This window comes from Triticum aestivum, chromosome 2B, assembly GCF_018294505.1.
Source record: "Triticum aestivum cultivar Chinese Spring chromosome 2B, IWGSC CS RefSeq v2.1, whole genome shotgun sequence".
Lineage (NCBI taxonomy): Eukaryota > Viridiplantae > Streptophyta > Magnoliopsida > Poales > Poaceae > Triticum > Triticum aestivum.
In genome coordinates, this window is record NC_057798.1 from 673,883,146 (window position 1) to 673,891,520 (window position 8,375).

An 8,375-nucleotide genomic window follows, 5' to 3' on the forward strand; every position below is an offset into this window, starting at 1 on the left:
GTTCCGAAATGGTCCAGAGGTAAAGATTTATATATGGGAATCCTATTTTGGCCACCGAAAAATCTTCGAGATTTTTCGGTATTGTACCAGGAAGGTTCTAGGAGGTTCCGGAGTGGGGCCCACCTGCATGGGGGGACCCACATGAACGTGGGTAGTGGGGGCAAGGCCCCACACCCCTGGTCAAGGCGCACCAAGATCCCCCCTTAGAAGGAATAAGATCATATCCTGAAGGGATAAGATCAAGATCCCTAAAAAGGGGGGATAACAATCGGTGGGGAAGGAAATGATGGGATTTCTTTCCTCCCATCTTTGCCAACGCCCCAATGGACTTGGAGGGCAAGAAACCAGCCCCCCCCCCCGCCCCTATTTATAGTGGGGAGGCGCATGGGAGCTTCACCCTTGCCCCTGGCGCAGCCCTCCCCCTCTCCAACTCCACCTCCTCCTCGGTAGTGCTTGGCGAAGCCCTGCCGGAGAACTGCAAGCTCCACCACCACTCCGTCGTGCTGCCGGAGCTCTCCCTCAACTTATCCTCTCCCCTTGCTGGATCAAGAAGGAGGAGACATCCCCGGGCTGTACGTGTGTTGAACGCGGAGGCGCCGTCCGTTCGGCGTTAGATCGAATCTTTCGCGATTTGAATCGTCGCGAGTACGACTCCCTCATCCGCGTTCTTGTAACGCTTCCGCATCGCGATCTTCAAGGGTATGAAGATGCACTCATCCTCTCCCTTTCTTGTTTCTATAATCTCCACATATTGATCTTGGTGATGCATAGAAAGTTTTGAATTTCTGCTACGTTCCCCAACAGTGGCATCATGAGCTAGGTCTATTGCGTAGATTCTATGCACGAGTAGAACACAAGTTGTTCTGGGCGTTGATTTTGTTCAGTATGCTTACCGTTACTAGTCCTATCTTGTTTCGACGGTATTGTGGGATGAAGCGGCCCGGACCGACCTTACACGTATACTTACGTGAGACGGGTTCAGCCGACTGACATGCACTTGTTGCATAAGGTGGCTAGCGGGTGCCAGTCTCTCCCACTTTAGTCGGATCGGATTCGACGAAAAGGGTCCTTATGAAGGGTAAATAGCAATTGGCATATCACGTTGTGGTTTTGGCGCAGGTAAGAAACGTTCTTGCTAGAAACCTATAGCAGCCACGTAAAAACTTGCAACAACAATTAGAGGACATCTAACTTGTTTTTGCAGCATATGCCATGTGATGTGATATGGCCAAGAAGGATGTGATGAATGAAATATATGTGATGTATGAGATTGATCATATTCTTGTAATAGGAATCACGACTTGCATGTCGATGAGTATGACAACCGGCAGGAGCCATAGGAGTTGTCTTTATTTATTGTATGACCTGCGTGTCACTAAATAACGCCATGTAATTACTTTACTTCATTGCTAAACCATTAGCCATAAGTAGTAGAAGTAATAGTTGGCGAGACAACTTCATGGAGACACGATGATGGAGATCATGATGATGGAGATCATGGTGTCATGACGGTGACGATGATGATCATGGCGCCCTGAAGATGGAGATCAAAAGGAGAAAAATGATATTGGCCATATCATGTCACTATTTGATTGCATGAGATGTTTATCATGTTTTTGCATCTTATTTGCTTAGAACGACGGTAGCATAAATAAGATGATCCCTCATAAAATTTCAAGAAAGTGTCCCCCCTAACTGTGCACTGTTGCGAAGGTTCGTTGTTTTGAAGCACCACATGATGATTGGGTGTGATAGATTCTAACGTTCACATACAACGGGTGTAAGCCAGATTTACACACGTGAAACACTTAGGTTGACTTGACGAGCCTAGCATGTACAGACATGGCCTCAGAACACAAGAGACCGAAAGGTCGAGCATGATTCGTATAGTAGATACGATCAACATGAAGATGTTCACCGATGATGACTAGTCCATCTCACGTGATGATCGGACACGACCTAGTTGACTCGGATCATGTATCACTTAGATGACTAGAGGGATGTCTATCTGAGTGGGAGTTCATTAAATTAGATGAACTTAATTATCATGAGCATATTCAAAAGGTCTTTGCAAATTATGTTGTAACTTGCGCTTTAGTTCTACTGTTTTAGATATGTTCCTAGAGAAAATTTAGTTGAAAGTTTATAGTAGCAATTATGCGGACTAGGTCCGTAAACTGAGGATTGTCCTCATTGCTACGTAGAAGGCTTATGTCCTTAATGCACCACTCGGTGTGCTGAACCTCGAACGTCGCCTGAGGATGTTGCGAACATCTGACATACACGTTTTGGTGACTACATGATAGTTCAGTAATGTTAAACGGTTTAGAATTGAGGCGCTGAAGATGTTTTGAAATGTCGCAGAACATATGAGATGTTCCCAGAGCTGAAATTGGGATTTCACGCTCGTGCCCACGTCAAGAGGTATGAGACCTCCGACAAGTTTCTTAACCTGCAAACTAAGGGAGAAAAGCTCAATCATTAAGCATGTGCTCAGATTGTCTTGGTACTACAATCACTTGAATTGAGTGGGAGTTAATCTTCCAGATGAGATAGTGATGGTTCTCCATAGTCACTGCCACCGAGCTATTAGAGCTTCGTGATGAACTATAACATATCAGCGATAGATATGATGATCCTTGAAATATTCGCGATGTTTGACACCGCGAAAGTAGAAATCAAGAAGGAGCATCAATTGTTGATGGTTAGTGAAACCACTAGTTTCAAGAAGGGCAAGGGCAAGGTTGAAACCAAGCCTGAGACTAAGTGCTTCTGTAATGAGGGGAACGGTCACTGAAGTAGGACTACCCTAGATACTTGGTAGATGAGAAGGCTGGCAAGGTCGATAGAAGTATATTGGATATACATTATATTAATGTGTACTTTACTAGTACTCCTAGTAGCACCAGGGTATTAGATACTGGTTCGGTTTCTAAGTGTTAGTAACTCGAAATAAAAGCTGCGGAATAAACGGAGACTAGCTATAGGTGAGATGACAATATGTGCTGGAAGTGTTTCCAAGGTTGATGTGATCAAGCATCGCATACTCCCTCTACCATCGAGATTGGTGTTAAACCTAAATAATTGTTATTTGCGTTGAGCATAGACATGATTGGATTATGTTTATCGCAATACAATTATTCATTTAAGGAGAATAATGGTTACTCTGTTTATTTGAATAATACCTTCAATGGTCTTGCACCTAAAATGAATGGTTTATTGAATCTCGATCGTAGTGATACACATGTTCATGCCAAAAGATATAAGATAGTAATGATAGTACCACCTACTTGTGGCACTGCCATTTGAGTCATACTGGTATAAAACGCACGAAGAAGCTCCATGTTGATGGATCTTTGGACTCACTCATTTTTGAAAAGATTGAGACATGCGAACCATGTCTATTGGTATGTACGCATGAAGAAACTCCATACAGATGGATCGTTTGGACTCACTTGATTTTGAATCACTTGAGACATGCAAATCATACCACATGGGCAAGATGACTGAAAGCCTCGTTTTACAGTAAGATGGAACAAGAAAGCAACTTGTTGGAAGTAATACATTTTGATGTGTGCTGTCCAATGAGTGCTGAGGCACGTAGTGGATATCGTTATGTTCTTACTTCACAGATGATTTGAGTAGATGCTAAGTATATTTACTTGATGAAACACGAGTCTGAATTATTGAAAGGTTCAAGTAATTTCAGAGTGAAGGTGAAGATCGTCGTGACAAGAAGATAAAATGTCTATGATATGATCATAGAGATGAATGTCTGAGTTACGAGTTTGGCACACAATTAAGACATTGTGGAAATTGTTTCACAATTAATACCGCCTGGAACACCATAGTGTGATGGTGTGTCTGAACATCATAACTGCACCCTATTGGATATGGTGCATACCATGATGTCTCTTATCAAATTACCACTATCGTTTATGGGTTAGGCATTAGAGAGAACCGCATTTACTTTAAATAGGGCACCACGTAATTCCGTTGAGATGACACCGTATGAACTATGGGTTAGAGAAACCTAACCCGTATTTTAAAAGTTTGGGGCTGCGATGCTTATGTGAAAAAGTTTCATCCTAGTAAGCTCGAACCCAAAACGGATAAATGCATCTTCATAGGTCACCCAAAAAAGTTGGGTATACCTCCTATTTCAGATCTGGAAGCAAAAGTGATTGTTTCTTAAACGGGTCCTTTCTCGAGGAAAAGTTTCTCTCGAAAGAATTGAGTGGGAGGATGGTGGAGACTTGATAAGGTTATTGAACCATCACTTCAACCAGTGTGTAGCAGGGCACAAGAAGTTGTTCCTGTGGCACCTACACCAATTGAAGTGCAAGTTGATGATAGTGATCATGAAACTTCGGATCAAGTCACTACCAAACCTCGTAGGATGACAAGGACAGGTACTGCTTCAGAGTGGTACGGTAATCCTGTCTTGGAGGTCATGTCGCTAGACAACAATGAACCTACGAGCTATGGAGAAGCGATGGTGGGCCCGGATTCCGACAAATGGCTCGAGGCCATAAAATCCGAGAGAGGATCCATGTATGAAAACAAAGTGTAGACTTTGGAAGAACTACTTGATGGTCGTAAGGCTGTTGGGTACAGATGGCTTTTAAAAGGAAGACGTACAATGATGGTAAGTGTCACCATTAAGAAAGCTCGACTTGTCGTTAAGATATTTTCCGACAAGTTCAAGGAGTTGACTAAGATGAGACTTTCTCACTTGTAGCGATGCTAAGAGTCTGTTGGAATTATATTAGAAATTACATCATGATTTATGAAATCTTGCAGATAGGATGTAAAAACATTGTTTCCTTGACGATTTTCTTGAGGAAAGGTTGTATGTGATACAGCCAGAAGGTTTTGTCAATCCTGAAAGATGCTAACAAGTATGCAAAGCTCCAGCAATCCTTCTAAGGATTGGAGTAAGCATCTCGGAATTGGAATATACACTTTGATGAAGATGATCAAAGATTTTGGGTTTATACAAAGTTTATGAGAAACTTGTATTTCCAAAGAAGTGAGTGGGAGCACTATAGCATTTCTGATGAGTATATGTTGTTGACATATTGTTGATCGGAAATGATGTAGAATTTCTGGAAAGCATATAGGGTTATTTGAAAAGTGTTTTTCAATGGAAAACATGGATTAAGCTACTTGAACATTGAGCATCAAGATCTATAAGGATAGATCAAAATCGCTTGATAGTACTTTCAAATGAGTATGCACCGTGACAAGATTTTGAAGGAGTTCAAAATAGATCGGCAAAGAAGGAGTTCTTGGCTGTGTTATAAGGTGTGAGTATTGAGTAGACTCAAGACCTGACCACGGCAAAAGAGAGAGAAAGAACGAAGGTCGTCCCCTATGCTTTAGACGTAGGCTCTACAATATGCTATGTTGTGTATCGCACCTGAAGTGTGCCTTGCCATGAGTCAGTCAAGGGGTACAAGTGTGATCCAGGAATGGATCACAAGACAACGGTCAAGGTTATCCTTAGTAACTAGTGGACTAAGGAATTTTCTCGATTATGGAGGTGGCAAAAGAGTTCATTGTAAAGGGTTACACTGATGCAAACTTTGACACTAATCTGGATTATTCTGAGTAGTAAACCGGATTCGTATAGTAGAACAGTTATTTGGAATAGCTCCAAATAGAGCGTGGTAGCTGCATCTAGGAAATGACATAGAGATTTGCAAAGATATGAAAGGTTCAGATCCATTGACTAATAACCTCTCTCACAAGCGAGATATGATCAAACCCCATGGGTGTTGATTCATTACAATCACATAGTGATGTGAACTAGATTATTGACTCTAGTGCAAGTGGGAGACTGTTGAAAATATGCCCTAGGGGCAGTAATAAAATGGTTATTATTGTATTTCCTTGTTCATGATAATTGTCTATTATTCATGCTATAATTGTATTGACCAGAAACCGTAATACATGTATGAATACATAGACCACAACATGTCCCTGGTGAGCCTCTAGTTGACTAGCTCGTTGATCAACAGATGGTCATGGTTTCCTAACCATGGACATTGGATGTCATTGATAACGGGATCACATCATTAGGAGAATGATGTGATGGACAAGACCCAATCCCAAGCATAGCACAAGATCATGTAGTTCGTTTGCTAAAGCTTTTCTAATGTCAAGTATCATTTCCTTAGACCATGAGATTGTGTAACTCCCTGATACCGTAGGATTACTTTGGGTGTACCAATCGTCACAACGTAACTGGGTGGCTATAAAGGTGCACTACAGGTATCTCCGAAAGTGTCTCTTGGGTTGGCACGAATCGAGACTGGGATTTGTCACTTCGTATGACGGAGATGTATCTCTGGGCCCACTCGGTAATGCATCGTCATAAGGAGCTCAATGTGACTAAGTAGTTAGTCACGGGATCATGCATTATGGAATGAGTATAGTGACTTGCCGGTAACGAGATTGAACGAGGTATTGGGATACCGACGATCGAATCTCGGGCAAATAACATACCGATTGACAAAGGGAATTGCATACGGGATTGCTTGAATCCTTGACATCATGGTTCATCCGATGAGATCACCTTGGAACATGTGGGATCCAACATGGGTATCCAGATCCCGCTGTTGGTTATTGATCGAAGAACGTCTCGGTCATGTCTGCATGGTTCCCGAACCCGTAGGGTCTACACACTTAAGGTTCGGTGACGCTAGAGTTGTTATGGGAAATAGTATGTGGTTATCGAATGTTGTTCGGAGTCTCGGATGAGATCCCGGACTTCACGAGGAGTTCCAGAATGGTCCGAAGGTAAAGATTTATATATGGGAAGTCCTATTTTGGCCACCGGAAAATGTTTGAGATTTTTCGGTATTGTACCGGGAAGGTTCTAGAAGATTCCGGAGTGGGGCCCACCTGCATGGGGGGACCCACATGAACGTGGGTAGTGGGGGCAAGGCCCCACACCCCTGGTCGAGGCACACCAAGATCCCCCCTTAGAAGGAATAAGATCATATCTCGAAGGGATAAGATCAAGATCCCTAAAAAGGGGGGATAACAATCGGGTGGGGAAGGAAATGATGGGATTTCTTTCCTCGCACCTTTGCCAACGCCCCAATGGACTTGGAGGGCAAGAAACCAGCCCCTCCACCCCTATATATAGTGGGGAGGCGCATGGGAGCTTCACCCTTTCCCCTGGCGCAGCCCTCCCCCCTCTCCAACTCCACCTCCTCCTCGGTAGTGCTTGGCGAAGCCCTGCCGAAGAACTGCAAGCTCCACCACCACGCCGCCGTGCTGCCGGAGCTCTCCCTCAACTTCTTCTCTCCCCTTGCTGGATCAAGAAGGAAGAGACATCCCTGGGCTGTACGTGTGATGAATGCGGAGGCGCCATCCGTTCGGCGCTAGATCGGATCTTCCGCGATTTGAATCGCCGCGAGTACGACTCCCTCATCCGCGTTCTTGTAACGCTTCCGCATCGCGATATTCAAGGGTATGAAGATGCACTCATCCTCTCCCTATCTTGTTGCTAGAATCTCCATAGATTGATCTTGGTGATGCGTAGAAATTTTTGAATTTATGCTACGTTCCCCAACACTCCCTTCTGATCGTCGGTAAATCTGCCAGTCAACGTAGTCAGTCGTTCTTGGGAGACTCTGTTGTGAATACGTTTCTTCTTCTGTGAAAAATAGACAAAAAGGGATCAGTTGTTGCCATGTTTTGCACTGTCATGAAATTTTAGTTCATGACAGACGACTCTAAAGCTCGAGGTGGCATCCAGAAACATAAGCAGTAGGAGGGGGGTGGACAGTTACCTCATCACCCTCTTTTCTCCATCCAGTTGCCCGATTATGCTGTGGTGGATCCATGAAATCATCATCATCATTTTGATGATCGCCACGAGCCATTCTGCTGAGATAGGTGCCGTGGTTCTAAGTCTGACAGTAGAATGGGGGGTAGGTATGGAGAGGCAAGATCCTAGCTATGGAGTAGTTGTACACACGAGTGTTTTACGAGTTCAGGCCCTTCTCAGAGGAAGTAATAGCCCTACGTCTCGGAGCCCGGAGGCGGTCGACTGGTTTCTGTGTATATGAGTTACAGGGGTGCGAACCCTTTACACTGAGGAGGGGGGTGGCTTATATAGAGTTCGCCAGACCCCTCCGGCCCTCAGTTATGCAGGGTTTAAAGTACATTAAGATAGGGGGTTACTGGTAACGCCCTCATAAAGTGCCATGAAGACTATTAAAGCTACTTAATGACAGACAGTTGCGTGCTGAGTGACTTTAGGTCTCCTGGCCGTCGAGTGGTTAGCTTCATGGTCGAGTGGCTATCTTCATCGTCGAGTGTCCTTGAGTTTGTCGAGTGAAGTTCCTCTTGGTCGACTG